Source organism: Panthera pardus, unplaced genomic scaffold, assembly GCF_024362965.1.
Source record: "Panthera pardus isolate Hobbes unplaced genomic scaffold, ASM2436296v1 HiC_scaffold_22, whole genome shotgun sequence".
Classification (NCBI taxonomy): domain Eukaryota; kingdom Metazoa; phylum Chordata; class Mammalia; order Carnivora; family Felidae; genus Panthera; species Panthera pardus.
The window spans coordinates 68681884-68698032 of record NW_026526788.1 but is presented as its reverse complement, the minus strand read 5'-3'; the positions used below and the strand labels follow the sequence as shown (position 1 = coordinate 68698032).

The 16149-nt window shown below is 44.2% G+C and overlaps 2 long non-coding RNA genes across 2 annotated transcripts in view; one reads left to right on the top strand and one right to left on the bottom strand.

Annotated features, from left to right (window-relative positions):
• LOC109272905 (uncharacterized) overlaps positions 1 to 9203 on the top strand; it is a 31148-nt gene extending 21945 nt beyond the window's left edge. Inside the window, exons 4-5 of the long non-coding RNA XR_002082658.2 lie at positions 4770 to 4843; positions 6282 to 9203. This is a non-coding gene — a long non-coding RNA (uncharacterized LOC109272905). The remainder of the gene's footprint in view (positions 1 to 4769; positions 4844 to 6281) is intronic.
• Positions 9204 to 13335: 4132 nt separating this feature from the next.
• Positions 13336 to 15172, bottom strand: LOC109272906 (uncharacterized). The gene is made up of 2 exons (XR_002082659.2): positions 15065 to 15172; positions 13336 to 13594 (listed from the first exon to the last, which is right to left on the bottom strand). It is a non-coding gene; the product is annotated as an uncharacterized LOC109272906 (long non-coding RNA).
• Positions 15173 to 16149: the final 977 nt, after the last annotated feature.

Here is a 16149-nt window from a genome sequence, read left to right as displayed (position 1 = left end):
AACATTCAAGGTGAATAATTTGTTAAAACTTCCTAAGGTATCATCCTTTTATTCTCCCATTCATTCATTCATTCATTCATTCACCAGACACATAATGAGTGTCTCTTATGTACCAGGTAGTAATCAAATAACGTATATGAATATGTAGACAGATGGTCCTCGACTTAATGATGATTCAACTTAAGATTTTTTGACTTTACAATGGTGTGAAAGTGATGTGTTCAGGAGACACCATACTTCAAATTTGAATTTGGATCTTTTCCTGGGCTAGCAATACATGGTACAACACTCCTCGTAAAGCTGGGCAGCCCCATCCTAAGCTGAGGAAGATCTGTGGATCCTCTACTTGGGGTAAATATAAGGATATTGAGGAAGGACACATATGGGTTATAAAGATAAAGAATAACAGGAAAGAGAAGAAGCATCTAATTTAGACAACCTGGTCAAGGAAATCTCTTTGAAGAGATTTAAGATGGAGCCTGAAGGATGAGAATGAGCTGGGGATTTGTTCATGTGTATACACACATGTATGTGGGAGTATGTATGTAGAGGAAGAGTATTCTAGGCAAAGGGTATGGCATTTAAGGAGGCTCTGATTTAGAAAATATTTGCCGAAGTTGTTCTTTGGAAGAAGTCAAAGAACTTTCAAACTGCCCTCAAACACAGGAGAGTATTATTCTGTATTTCCTTGTGAAGTCAGTTGGTGACATTTTGGCCAGTTAGCCAAAAGAGCCGTAGTTAGACTCCTTCTGAAGTCCTACAGATGTTCATCTCTGATGTGCCGTGACGAATTCTCTCACTCGTTCTCATTACTGCAGCCCCTTCAGGCAGGCACCCTTGTGTAAGTGTGTTTCTGAGGAGAAGCCCATTTCCATATTGCACCAAAAGGGTTTCTGTGTAACTGCAGGGCACATACCTGCCAGGGGTTCCCCTTTGCTCTGAGAACCAAATTGCATCCTGGGGTTGGGGAAGGAGTGTTTTCCAAATCTTGCAGCTCTGTTAGCATTCTCCCTGCAAAATGTATGTTCCACAGAGTGCTGAATCATCTCCTGTGCCAAATTCTGAGTAGTTCTATTCTTCTGCTTTTCTGACCCTGCACATGGGGGTCTCGTTTGTTTAATAAACTGGCAGAATGACCTGTGACACTTTTAAGTCTGCTTTGCATCTTAACGCAAACATTGTGCTTTTCTGAACCTGGAGAATTACAATGCCTGTGTTAAACATTTTGGAAAAGTTGAAAATTTCGGAAGGTGGAACTGATTTTAAAGGCTAAAGGGCGATAGTTTTGATTAAAGCAAATTGTAAAGCATGGCAGAACTGTCATCATAGCATCTGTAATTCGTTGTTTGATTGAAGGAATTTAGAGGAGTAATTTTTTGTTGCATACTTTCTTTACAAGGTAATGGTTAAAGTACACAGTCCTTTCATTGGATCCATCAGGGTTTGTTTTGTTTGTTTGTTTGTTTGTTCGTTTGTTTCTGTAATGAAGACTTTTTTGCCTGTATGGCCAGAGGGAAATCGTCATTAAAGTGGATTAATTGATCAGTAGCTGCAAGGAGCAAAGCAAAATGCTGGAGCAGTATGTGTGCATAATTACCTCTCATTTACCAACCATTCTTTTAGAGCCATAAGCCCAGGGCTATGATGGATCCATGGGAAAGGGTACCAGCAATTCTGAAGCTGGAGGTCCTTCCTTTCTTGAGCCGGGCTTTTGGGGGATGGAAAGTAGGTGTTAGGTGATTTCAGAAGGTTGCAGATGGGTGAAGGTCAGGGTGGAAACTAGGACCAGACCACATTGGACATCATTGACAGAAGACATGAGCAGTAAAGAAATATTGGTACAACCTGAAGGGCCATGGGAACGGATACTGGATGATGGGGGATTTTTTGTTGATGTTTTTAAATGTAAGTGAATGAGTGGAATCTCCATGATACAGACAATCCAGTATTCATTCTTCAAAGACAAGCTCAAAGCAACCTGTTATGTGAAGATATCTCAGATCCCCCTACCTCTGAGGACTTTGAACTTTTTGAACTTCTGTTGTCTGCCTCACGTATATGACATCTAGTATGTGCTGCTATGTGTATGTTTTGTCTTCGTAAATTGAGAACTTGTAGGTCTCTGTATTGCCTATAATACCGAGATGTCATAATGATTGTTTACTGAAGGATGATATTGTCAAGTCCTGTACAAGAATAAAATAAAAATAGAAGATCATTTCTCACTTGTGTGAAGTTTCAAATGGGTTTGCTCAGTTGAAAGACAGTCTTCCTGTGGTTACCCATGGAAATGAGCTTCTCGATTCTCACTGCTTGCTCTGCTCTCCTCCAAATCCTCAGAGATCTCTGTAGTGAGCAAGCAAATAGAGAAAAGTATGGAGGGCCTCCAATGGGGAATGGGAAAAAGCCAAGCCTGGAAGAGGCACACATCATTTCTACTCATAATCCATTGGCTAAAACTCAATCATGTGGCAACATTTAGCTTCCGTGGCATGCCCAGAGATTAAAAATGAGTTTTGGTGAGTAGATAGTAGTCAAATATAGATAGCTAACTTTGGGAAGATTATGTGGCTATCTATCTATTGTCTATCAAGAATTAGTTTTATTTATTTTTAAAATTTCTTTTAAATCTTTATTTTTGAGAGAGAGAGACAGCGTGTGAACAGGGGAGGAGCAGAGAGAGAGGGAGACACAGAATCGGAAGCAGGCTCCAGGCTCTGAGCTGTCAGCACAGAACCTGATGCGGGGCTCAAACTCATGAACTGTGAGATCATGCCCTGAGCCGAAGTCGGACACTCAACTGACTGAGCCACCCGGGCGCCCCAAGAATTCGTTTTATTACTCCCATTTTACAGATAAGAAAACTGAAATGGGAAGATCAAGTCACTTGCTGGAGTAAGGACTGGTGCTTGAATGTAATCCATGATTATCTGGCTCTAAAGCTACCACGCTGTATTTGCTTATTAACCTGATTTCTTGCACTATTCCATCATCTTCTATTTCCCCTGTCACTGTTTCTATTCAGGCCTCAAACATCCTAACTTAACTGCTATGATAGCCTTAGGCTGTGTTCCTTAATGTCAGTTGACCAGGCAAATTATTGCCAGATCAATCTTCTTAAAGGACAGCTCCAACCTTATCGATTCACAGCCTGAAAATCTTTAATAAATGCTCAGTAAACATATGTTAATTCCCTAGTGAATGAAAAGCAAAGGCCCTGACCAGGGCTCAAGGCCCCAGATTAGAGAATTATCTGGAAAAAATCTGAGAGCATACCCTGGGTCACAGAATGTCCTAACATTCTGTGGGTAAGCCTGTTTCAGAAGCATTAATTCTGGGTTGGTAAAGAACGACTTCTTTCCTGATCTCATTCTAGGAAGGGTTCGGTATCTTACTCCCTGAAAATCTTTAGGTTTAACCACATAGACCCCTGTTTTTGGCACAGAGAGAGAAGAAACTGCCATTGGATATGGCACACAGCTCTTAAATCCACACCCATGCACATGCTCAGTGAATATCAGCCTCTACATTGACTGTGGGCACGGAAAGAGTCACGGAATGCTCCTGAGACTGTGCAGGGGCTCTGTTTAATTAATCCAGTGATTCATCTGGAAAAACTTGTTTATTTTGGCACAATGGCAGTAGCAGATTTTCTATAAGGAAGGGATTTAAAGTAACATTCCAGTTGAAAAGATGGGATGTCTCAGTGATTAAGGGTAAGTTACATAAGACTGAAAAACCCCAATTGCTCATAGTGAGGATTGAAATGGTTGATATGGATTATAGGAAAACGGAGGTTCCCAAACCCTCTTTACTGTTGCAACTGCACTACTGTCCAAATGATGCTTTTCGCACTGTTGAGATTCTCTGTCCCTTCTTCATCGCCCGGTGCTTCCCCTTCTGCTTCCTTTGGCAACATGGCAAGGCTGTGCCTGTCAACCCCAGCTCCATTAGAAGTGCCCACTATCGGTCATCTCCTGGGCCCCGGCCCAGCAGAATTGCAGACAGTGTGATGGTTACTTTGATGGCAGCTGACTATGTGGGGAAAAAAAACATCAAACAAACAAACAAACAAACAAACAAACAGAAAGGGGCTCGTTCTCTCTTTTGTGTCCTCCACTGCTGAAATCTGAAGAGCAGACCCTGCAGTGATAATGGGAACAGGGTTCAGTACAAAGACTTTACACATTTCAGAGTAGCCAGGCCTTGTGACCCAATGCAGACAAGCCTCAGGTCTCAGAGCACAGGGTGGTGGACTCCCTCCTTGGTGGGGGCTGGAGGGACAGAAGAAATTAGGGTCCAGAACTGGATATGTCGGTGGCTCTCAGAACTGGCAGGGCTTTTGGTGGTTATCTGGCCAGAACAATAAATCCTGGCGCAATGCTGCTGCACCCCCTTCCCAGGCCCGGGGCAGACAGTCCACTGCATGTTGAACCCCTCTGTAGATTAGTGCTCAGCCCCAAGAGAGGATCTTATTGGTCAGCTGGTACCTTATTGCAGAGCTCTTTTGCCAGGCCAGCTATCTCGATGATTACTGACCAGCCTATAGAAGGACCAACTCCTGGTCCAATCAGCTGAGATCCAAGTCAAGCTCATGCTGGTTGAAGTACAGCAATCAGGCGTAAGAAAAATTTGGATTCTCTTTCTTTCAGAGGGCGGTTGTAAGTGGGTGGCCCTTAAAGTGTGATGTCCACTTACATTGAGGAGCTATGTGTATGATGAGTAAATTACTTAACCTCTCTTTCTCCCACTTTCTCATTTGGAAAAAGGTGGTAATGCCAATACCTGCCTCCAAGGGTTGCTGTGGAGACTGAGCTAAGACAGATAAAGTACTTGGCACCCAGTAAGTGCTCGTAACTAGTAGCTATTTCTATCACCTGAACACCATTTCTCAAAGTCCCTGGAGGGCAGTTTTTTCTGGGTCCTTCTATGGGGTTCAGTTCCCTTCATGTAAAAGACATCTTTCATCTGAGCCCTTAGGGCTCCCGGATAGACTCAAGAACTCACATGTTTCAGGAGCTGGGGGGGTCCCACCTTTTCAATTGCCAGCAAGTGGCCTTCAAGGGTCTGGGAGCTTCAAGGTCAAGGTGCTTCTGGCCCCCAGCGCTGCCTTTCTGACACTAACTCTTCTTTTAAATCATATCCTATGGAACCATTTATCTACCCGTATCTGCCCCTGTGCTGAGAAATCAGGTCACAGCACAAAAACATGCAGGGCTAGAGCTTGTAGGAGAAATTTAGGTCAACCCCCTACCATCTTCCACCTGCAGGATTGGGACACAGGTGAGGTGTCTTTTTGGTTTTGTTCCCATCTGCTTTTATCTTCATCGTCTGTCTTTACAGAGTCCATTGATTTAGTGATTTTGTGGTCACTGAATATTTGTTATATTTAACAATTCACAATCAAACGGTGTTATTTGACAGTGACCCAGTGAGCCAACAGGTTGGCCCGAACAATGATACGGGTATCCTCCACTTTTCAAAAGTTTTGCATTCTGCCACTTCACTTTTACGAGAGATCTACATTAGTACCTGTCTTCACTAACTGAAAGAAATCCAAGGAGGATTTTTGCTTGTACAAAAAAAGGAAAAAAGCAAAAATAGCAGTCAGCGTTTGTTTCCCAGCGAGCTGTTACAGAGAGGCAGCATGTACCTCGGGCAGCAAGAGCGGTCCACCAACCTCCTTCCCCAGAATGACTCTCAGCATCTCCACATGAAGCTTCCAGAGCTGTGAACTGTGTCTGTGAGCACCTGTGTTTTATCCCCATTTATTTTGTGCATCCGTTAGCAAGATGTATCCTAAGGTATCAAAAAAACCTAAGAGAGGTTATTTGTTGGGACTGGCGATGCTCAAAAAATTTCCCATGTAAATTAATAGTCATTGCTTCTTTGCTTTTACTCTTTCAGCTTATTAAAGGTTTCGTAAGAACACTCTACATTCAGATAGTGGAGGGAACCTGTAGCGACATTCTGGGACCAGCCAGAATGTACACGCAGCTGTAAGATCCTTTATGAGAGAATCTAGTGCGGTGATTTTTTTTTCCTTTACTTTTTTAAAACAAAGCAAAACAAAACAACACAGAGTAGCCCAATATGTTGAATCTGAGCAACTTGGACAGCTGCATAGTCCGGCCTGCAATTTTTTTTTTCAAGTATTGCAATTGCCGGATTGTTCTGTGGCTTTGTGCCCTGCCCTTTGTGCCCTGTGACCCTTACTGATTACTTCAGACCATTTACACTGCTTTAGTTTCTGGTTGGAAACTAACTCTGCTCTCTTACAGATGGATTAAAAAGCTATGGAAATCAATCCTTCCCAGAGGGACGTGAAAGATGGCTCAATCCGATACAAAGTCCATTTGTGGCTCTATGCACACTCCGAGATAGGCACAGCCCAACACAGTCTTCCCTTGGAGAACAGAGGGCTTGGGTTTGGAGGGCACTTCGATCCCACCCCCACCGCACCCCCCATTCTGGTCCTGCTTTTGGTCAAATGGCTCCACTTCTCTGGCCATTCATTTGCATCAAGCTCCTTACGAGGTTATGATGAAGATCAGAGGAGAGGCATCAAAAAATGTTTTAGAAACTAGACGTTGTATATCAAAGTATATAATTGCAATGATACAATTTCTTGCTACTAAGCAAAGTCTGCAGACAGGTAGGTGGAGGTTGTGAGTGCATTTTCTTTTTTTCTTTTTCTTTTTTTTTAATATTTTTTAAATGTTTATCCATTTTTGAGCAACAGAGAGAGACAGAGCGCCAGTGGGCGAGGGACAGAGACAGAGGAAGACACAGGATATGAAGCAGGTTTCAGGCTCTGGGCTGTCAGCACAGAGACCGATGCGGGGCTCGAACTCACTGACCATGAGATCATGACCTGAGTTGAAGTGGGACGCTTAACTTAACGCGCCACCCAGGTGCCCCATGAGTGCATTGTCAATACTCTAAGATCACACATACATGCACGGTCCTACTAGAGACCACTATTTCTTCTTTTTTTTAAATTTATTATTATTATTTTAATTTTTATTACTTTTTAGGTTAAATTTTAGTTAATATACAATGCAGTATTGGTTTCCAGAGTAGAATCCAGTGATTCATCACTTGCATACAACACCCAATGCTCATCACAAGTGTCCTCCTTAACACCCATCCCCCGTCTAGCCCATCTCCCACCCATCTCCCTCCATCAACCCTCCGTTCTCTATCTTTAAGAGTCTTTCATGGTTTGCTTCCCTCTCTTCTCTTTTCCTCTCTCTTCCCATATGCTCCTCTATTTTGTTTCTTAAATTCCACATATGAGTGAAATCATAGGGTTTTTGTAGAGACCACCTTTTCTAATAGTGAAGCTGGTCTGGTGGCTGATGGTGTTTTTAGCTGGAGGAAAGGCTGCCGATTAGACTGCTTTGCTGTGCAGGTGGAGAACGGGTCTTGAGTGGTGGCTCTGAGCTGTGGCTTTTGCACAGCTGTGGGCGGTGAGGCTGAGACACTTCCTCGGGAGCTTACCAACCTTTTCCTTTCACTTTTCCTGCCCTCACTCCCCTTTTTATTTTTAGGGTTTTTTTTACTAAAGAAGTTATATTTGCTCTTCGCAGATGGTCTAGGAAGTTTAGAAAACATTAAAGACACAGAGAAAAATGCATAATCCCATCTCCTTGAGGCAACCCCTGTGGAGACTGTGAATTGTTCCCTTTCTTTTATTGTTGTTGTTCCTGTTGTTTTAGCTGTACATTTTTCAGACATCTTTGAGAGCCTATGATTTATGACATTTTGGTATCCTGCCCACCTCCATTTCTGATTGCAGCATAGTAGAACCTTTATGATCCCTAGGGATAGATCTTGGGACCCTCTTGAATCCCCATATTTGCTAACACTGGTATAGAGTACAATTTCCTCAATAAAATTTCTCTCACCCATTTCACCAGCAGTTGACTCTCTGTTCAGGATAAGTTTCCACTACTTACCATGAACTCGTGCATCTGTGACACTAACTGCATTCTACTGTAGCCTGTTGACTGGGCTCCATTACTGACTATGGAACTGGATCCCAGAACCCAATCTTTGACTGCTCGAAACTCAAATCCACTTGACCAGAAAGAACAAATGACTCCATGTCTTGGACTTTCAGGGTCACTTGTGAATAGTTTAAACCTCGAATATTCAACTGTGGCTACCAAGGGTGTCCTGATCCCTGCACCGCTGAAGAAGGGCAAGTCAAGATTCTGTTTCTCATCCATCTTTCTTGACCTTCTCCCAGGTGGAATTTGGAGACTTGCAACCTTGGAGAATCACCTCACTTAGCCTCATTGCCATCCAGGGAGGGCAGACCCACAGCAAAAGTCTTCTATTTTCCAGCTGGTGAAAGGGATTGAGGTGGGGATAAAGCAATGTGACCGTAAGCTGCCCCCTCCCAGAATCTCTCATGGGGCCCAGTAGAGGTTTCCTATCAAATGGCCACTGGAAAGATGCAAATGTCGACCTCTCCCCGCTGCACTTGAGCTTATCCTGAGTGGAATCAGAATTCTCTCCTCTGCATAACTCAAGCCTATGACTTCATGCCAGGGCCTCCTTTTGTGAACACACTAAAGCCATTATCCTAGCAGGCAATCCTTGTTTTTCTACACTTGTGATTTCAAGGGAGCTGATAGTGCCATCCCCCCTGGAGCCAGCCTCATTGTCCCAGGCCTTTTGGAACCCATATTGAGTAACTTTGAGGTGGCCCGTTAGAGGTGGCTTACACATTGCAAGTGAGAGAAGGACAAGAAAGTGGCTTTAGGAGAAAAGAACAAAGCCAAACCAGTGAGTTGTGAAGCTGATTTGGGCACAGGTTTCAGCCCTCTGCTACTCCTCCTTTGATGGCAGCCTGCTAGTTTCATCAAAGGGAGGGAGATAGTGCCACACTTCAGAAGACATCCTAGGGATGCCCGGATTTTGTAAAATCTTTCTGCAACCAAGTGTCAGTCACTCTTTTGCTCAGATGTGTTTAATGGCTCCTTATGATTTCCAGGATAAAATCAAATCCCTGGGTATCAATACTTGGAGGGACCCCTCAATGATCTCCCTTAACTTGCCCTTCTAGGTTTTATTCCTTTTTCTCCATCCCATTTAGTAGATTCAGTGTGGTCTCTTCATTGTGTTCCAGTGATTAACCCCTCCTCTGCTGGCAATGGCTCCTCACCTCCTTCCTTACTTTCTCTTCAGGTTACTTCCCATACTCACCTAACACATCACTATTTACAAAAGTGCCTTTCCTTAGGTCAGAGGTTAGGAATAGGCAGGCCATGGGGCACCTGGGTGGCTCAGTCGGTTGAGCATCCGACTCTTGATTTTGGCTCAGGTCATGATCTCATGGTTTGTGGGTTCGAGCCACACGACGGACTTTGAGCTGACAGCATGGAGCCTGCTTCAGATTCTGTCTCCCTGTCTCTCTTTCTCTGCTCCTCCCCCCCAAAAAATTAATTAAAAAAAAAAGGAATAGGCAGGCTATAGATTGATTCAACCAGCAGACTACATGACTTGTTTGGCCCTCAGAGAACTTTATGAATTTGAGCCAACATTTAAAATTGGGAGATTTCACATAACCTTTAACAACCACCTTTATCTCAACTCAATCTGAAGAATAACACGCTCTGACCATACTGTGCCCACATTTCGGCACAGTGGTAGTTGTGCTTACAGACTGACTCTCACATGCGGTTGACAGGTCACATGCCCCCCTGTTGTCATGGTCCCTACCATTCACAGACAGTTTGTATGCATGTTTCCACCTGCTTCTGCTTCTCAAATTCATATTCCATCTGGACTCTGCAGGCATTTGTGTTTTTAACTCCTGCCTTAAGTAAAACAATAATAATTTTACAATAATAAATCATGAAAACACATACATGGAGTCTTCCAAAGCACTACTAAGACAAATGAAGGCACCGCCTAGAACATCACACTGCAGAGTGGGAGAGGATATCTGGGTTGTGATCTTGCGGGGAAAGCCTAAATTTCCCCATCCTGGATGGTCTCTGCAGCACTTACAGGGACAGGCAGTGAGGGGTGAGATGGGAGATGTGGAAGAGAGGGAGGACTCAGGGGTCCTAATTGCCCAGGCTTTTACTCTGCAATTAGAAGAATGGAGTTTCCATCGACTGATGCAGGCAAGACCATGAGAAAAATAGACTGTGGGGGGAAATTCAGAGCTTGATTTTGAGCCTGTTAGATTTGATGACCTTGTTAGACATCTTTAATGAGTTGAATTGTGTCCCCCCAAAAGGTAGATTGATGTGCTAACTACCAGTACCTCAGAATGTGACCTTATTTGGAAATAAGATGTAATTAGTTAAGACAAGGTCCTACTAGAGCCGCAAGTACACTTAAACCAGTATGCCTGGGATCCTTTCAACAGAAGACAACACACACCAGGGAGAAGATGGCTGTGTGATGATGACAGAGGCAGAGATTGAAATGCTGCATCTACAAGCCAAGGAGCCCTAAGGATTGCCAGGGACCATCAGAGGTTCAAAGAGGCAGGAAAGGATTCTTTTCTACAGGTTTCAGAGGGAATATGACCTTGCTGACCCCTTCTACCTTCAGAACTATAAGCAAATAAAATTCTGTTGTTTTCTGCCACCTAGTTTGTGATCCTTTGTTAAGGCAGCCCCCAGGAAACTAACACAGCATCTGACTGCAAATGTTGAACATGAATAGGATGTGTGAAATTGGAATTCGGTTACGTTATTTTATTCTTCACCAAAGCCCTAAGTCTTTTATGCCCAATTGTGTCAGTCAGGAGCCCCGAAGCAATATGAATAGTTTAGAGAAGGATTAATAAAGGGAGTTTTTTCCCAGGGGTGGGCAGGATATAGGAAAACTTCAGGGAATAGTGCGGGACCCTGAGATTGGTAACTGCTAGGACTGCAGAAGTGAAAGAAAGGGCAGACAAGGGAACTTGGGGACAAAGAGGGCTATGAGGATGGGTTACCCTGGCAGGGAAGAGAAACACCCAGCTGACATGGCACTGGGGAGGGATGCAGGGAGGATTACATACCCCAAACTTATTCTCCTCCCTCCGATCTCGTGCTTGTCTCTCCAATGACGAACCCAAGGGGAAGGCAGAGGACAAAGGAGCTCATTGAAGTGGTTCATAGAGGTCACACACCTGGGGCAGAGAACAGGCTGGAAATGAGGTTGGGAAGACAAACAGATCTCCAGCTCATCCATTTAACACATGTACAAATTGATCTCAAGAGAGGTGAAGTGATTCACCCAATGTCTCATGGCTCAAGTGTCAGCCTGAGTGGCTCCCAAGACTGCACTCAACCACTCCATAGTGGGGCTTCCTCTAAAGGCTCGCAGGCCTCTGGAACACAAGGAATGCTGTTCTAACTGTGGAAGTCAGACACTGAGAGAAGTTGGGGGAGAAGGGAGATGTCAGTATGAGTCCATCTCAAAATTCATGTAACAATAAAGATGACAAAGGGGCTAGCCTGACTCACTCAGTGGGACCAGCACTGCATTTAAGCCAATCAGGGAAGACAAGATTTGCTCAGCCTGGAGACAGAACTAGTGGAGATTCCTACATTCCATGGTCTGTTGCAACATGGCTAAGTTTGCTTCAATGAGGGATGCACTGGGAATTAGTTGAAAGTGACTGTGAGACCATCTCCTGGGGAAAAAGAAATCAAGACAAAAACCTCTTGGTCCAAAGAAAAATGGAATTAGAAGGGAAGAAACTGGACAAGGCTCTCTCTCGTTCTCCCATCTATTTTGGCAAGAGCAGCCATGGCATATGGGCTTTATCTCCTGTGCCAACTCAGACTGATTGGTTGTGGCTGTCTAGAATGCTGTGCTGAAATAGATTCTCAGATCAGCACATCGACATTTGGATAAAATGCTGTGCTTGACTTAGTGATGTCTGCTATGAACATCGAATTGGAAGTAACAAAATACCTGATGCACGTTTGCATCCTTGAGTGAATGTATTCGGTTGTCAGCAAAGCATTTCATGACCTCCATGGAGACCATGACATTTTGGTATACAACGTGGTGATAGTTACTCTGTATTTTGGGGAGTTCTTTCTTTTTTGCTTCTCCATGGTATTCCAAAGGTTTTTATTGTTTTCTTTGTAAGCGACAATGTTACTTGGTTTTAGCTGTGCTGAAAGGAACTAAAGAGAATCCTTTTTGGATCCTTCTGGGCCTGTGTGTTGAAAGGGGAAGACCGATCCTGGAGCTGGGGGTGGGGCCGGCACGGGAATTGGGAACCTGGCAGAAGATAACCAGCTAATGGGTGTGACAACCTTCAAAAGGCCTCAGGACACATTTTGTTAGCCATTCTCCTGGGTCATCCCCTCACGGATGGTGTTGTTTACAGGAAATCCTCACACAGCACCAGGGGAGGGGGCATGGAGGGGGAACTGGAGGAGGTTAAGGGGCTGGGCTTGTTATTCTTACCAGCACCATTGGAGGAGAGGGTTTTATGTATCAATACCGTGTCAAGGAACTTTCTCTTCCAAGTTAGGTAGGTTCAGAGGGGATGGGGTAAGGAATATGGGCAAAGATGCTTACTTCAGAAGAGCCCCTCTGGCCTCTACCCAACATGCTCACAATATGATTGACAGGGCTCCACTAGCCTTGCCTCTAAATTTCTCTCTCTCTCTCTCTCTCTCTCTCTCTGTCTGTCTTTGTTGGAGTCTAAAATTTCTACCTGAGAGCTATTGCTTAACCCTAACTCCAGTTATTTATTTTCAAAGCTTACTTACCCTTCAAAAGACGTTAGAGTCCATGGAGCAGGTGTTCTATTCAGCTGCCTGGGGTTTGAGGTGGGCACAGCACTGATGCAGGACTGCAGAGTCCTGGATTGGGTCTGGACTGCCGCCAGGGCATTTGAGTCCTTCCCTTGGGTTTTAGTTCCCTCATCTGTGCAATGGGAGAAGGGAAGCCAGTGAGCCTGGCCTAGCTTTCATTTCTCTCTGTGTGGAATTAATTCTAATCCCCTCCCACTCGGGGCAACTAGGGGAAATCCATGTACCTTCCTCTTCTCTTGCTGTCCTCCAACTTCCAACAGCTAAAGGTCAATGAGAGAATCACGTGCAGCCTCTTGAAAGGGAAAAATGTCACAGGAAGTCATCATGCTGTCCGAGTGGGTTGTGAATGTGACTTTTGGGGAAAGGGAGGTGGATGTTTGAGAGACGAGCAGGGGGGCTTGGGGAGGTGACACAGAACAAAGCTACAGTGGGCAGTGCAGAGTCCCTAAGCCCCAAATACTCATGTGTCCCCCCTCTCCTACTTGCAATTCAAAATATAAACAGTGTATGGCAAAAAAAAAAAAAAAAAAAATCAAGAATCCAATGTAATTCTGAATTTTTAATGCTCTTTTGGAAATCTAAAATAACAAATTCTTTAAAAACACTCTCTCTGAGGGTGGCAGAGGGAGTGGGGGATGCTTGTGCTTGGCCGAGGTCATTGTCACAGCCCTGGTCTGGTCAACAGTTGCTGAGGAGCCATCTCCCTTTCCTGGTGATCGTGGCCTTGTCTGACCCCGAGCAAGTCATGTCTCCCCCAGACGCAGGTATGTTGTTTGAAGAACAAGGGGTTTGGCAGGAAGGTTCTGAAAAGATACTTCACAGAGTCAACAGTTGATTACAAATAGGGTGGGTACTGTGGTTTGTTTTAAAAGTTTATCTATCCAGGAGTCTGTGCTCTAACAAACAGTAAGCTGAAACAAACAAATAGAAAACACACAAAACAACAGAAGTGTTTTGCATGAAAAACAATCAGGTTCTCTAGAAGCCTAACCTATCCATCCTGTTCAGGTTTGGTAGACTGAGGGCAGGAAGTGTGGTAACAATAATACTTTGGGCATTTTGTTTCCTCTCCTGCCAACGGGGAGGATGTGTGAGAACATATGGAACATTCCATTCTGCTATTATCTGGTTCCCGTCCTAATATTATTAGAGGAATCTTGTAACAAAGCGCTGTTCCAAGGAGCTTTTTGTTGCTTTCTACTGCCTTCCAAAAAGTTTGTTTTCCTCTCCAAAGGCTGCGGTAGAGAGGAAGGGTCCCCAGGGAGACGTTGACAGGTGTGGTTTGTTCTCTCGGCTCTCCTCAGCCGACCCCTCTCCCCTCTTTCTCGGGGCCAAAATGGAGAAGGGTCTTCATTGGCTTCAAACAGAAAAGCTCTTTTCAGAGGTGGGTAGGAGGGCAGGGGAGGTTCTTGGTAAAACTGGCCATTTTCCAACCTCTGAAACGGCCTTTTCTGTTGGAAGAAAACATGAGAAACTGGAAGCAAGAAAAAGGGATTTTTATCAGATTTGTGAAAGCAGTAGAGAGGTGGGCGAGGTGGAGAAGTTGGGGCCATGAACCAGAGTGGTTTTACAACCTCCTATAATACTGCTGCTCCTACCTTTTCAGGAAGGTTCGGAGTGATTGAGAAAAACAAGGTGTTGGTAAGTTGGTTCAGCAACGGGTGTGTTGTTTCGTGTATGTTGAGAGTGATGTCTTATCATTTCTTTTTTTTTTAAGTCTACTTATTTATTTTGAGAGAGAGAGAGAGATCACAAAAGTGAGCAGAGGAAGGGCACAGAGAGAATCCCAGGGAGGCTCCACACTGTCAGCGAGGAGCTAGACGTGGGGCTCGAACTCACAAACAGCAAGGGCAGAACCTGAGCCGAAATTAAGAGTCTGACTCTTAACAGACTGAGCTACCCAGGCGCCCCTTTGCCTCATCGTTTCTTATGGATGATACCATCCTAAGACACTTTCTGGATAAACCCCTGGCTGGTGCCCTCCCTGGGATGGTAAATCTCTTTATTTCTCTTACCAGTTAGAAGTAAAACCAAATAAAAGCTCCTTTTTCTGGAAATAGAGACTATGGCTGGGTTGTTCTGGAGACCTTTGGGAAGCCATAGGTTGTGATTGATGCCTCCTTGTCCCTAACCTCATATCCCCGGCCAGGGGCTCCTTGCCTCTCTGGGACCCTCTGCAAGGACTTCATCCTGGATCTTAGCCACAGGGGCCAGGTTTCCCTGTGTGGGTCCATGACTGGCCAGCCTGGGCTCCGGGAGGGCAGAGAACTCACTTCCGTCCATGTCTGGTCTGCAGGGGAGGGGCTGACTATCAAATCCGGCCTGAAGTTTCCCAGAGACATCCTTTGCCAAGTCCCAGCTGGTACGTGGTAAAGTTCAGGTGAGGTTCCTGGTGTGATGTGAATATAATTCCGTTCCTGGAATGTTGCCTGAATTCATTTCTACCTTCTAGAATAATAGAAGTCGCCATCCTTTGTCAAGACCTCAATGGTGGTAACTGTAAAACCGCTCGTCTTTTAGTAGTGGAACTAAACTTTTCGTTGTGAAACATTGAAGCACTTAGCAGGTTTCATCTGATTAATTTTTCAGGGCAATCCAATGAAGTAGGACTCCCATCACCCTCTCAGATGAGGGCCCTAAGGCTGAGGAGTTTAGGCTGGTGGACAGTAGAGCTCGGATTATGCACTCAGACTAACCTGGCTTCAAAACCTCTGCTTTCCCCACTGTTATATCTCTCCTAGGGGATGGAATGGATTAAATCCAATGTGTAGTTGGGAGGGACCTTATAGACCAGTGGCCACAACAGTCTCCTTTTACTGAGAAGGAAACTGAGACCCAGTCAGATTTCAGAGTGGTTAAGAGGCTGCCTGGGTCTAAATTCTGGCTGTGTCTCTTCCTAGCCCTGTGACTTGGGACAATCTACTTCTTTCTCTCTGCCTCTATTTCCTCATCTATAAAATGGGACTGATAATACCCACCTCATGGCATTGTTGTGAAACTTAACAGTCAATATAAAGCATTTAACACAATAAAAATGAGCTATTTTGCTCCTATTGTTTATAATAGTGAAAAATTAGAAATAAATTAATAACAGTGTTTAGTTAATCATATATACATAGATACGTATATTTAAATGTATACATAACTGTGCAATTGAAAAAATATATATATACACATATATATACAAATATATTGTCTGACTACACAGATCGTTCCCCAACTATGACGATTTGACTTAACGATTTTTTGACTTTACAGTGGTGTAAAAGTAACATGTATTTATTACAAATGGTACTTCAGATTTTGAATTGTGATCTTTTCCTGCACGAGTGATATGCAGTATGATTCTTGTGATGCT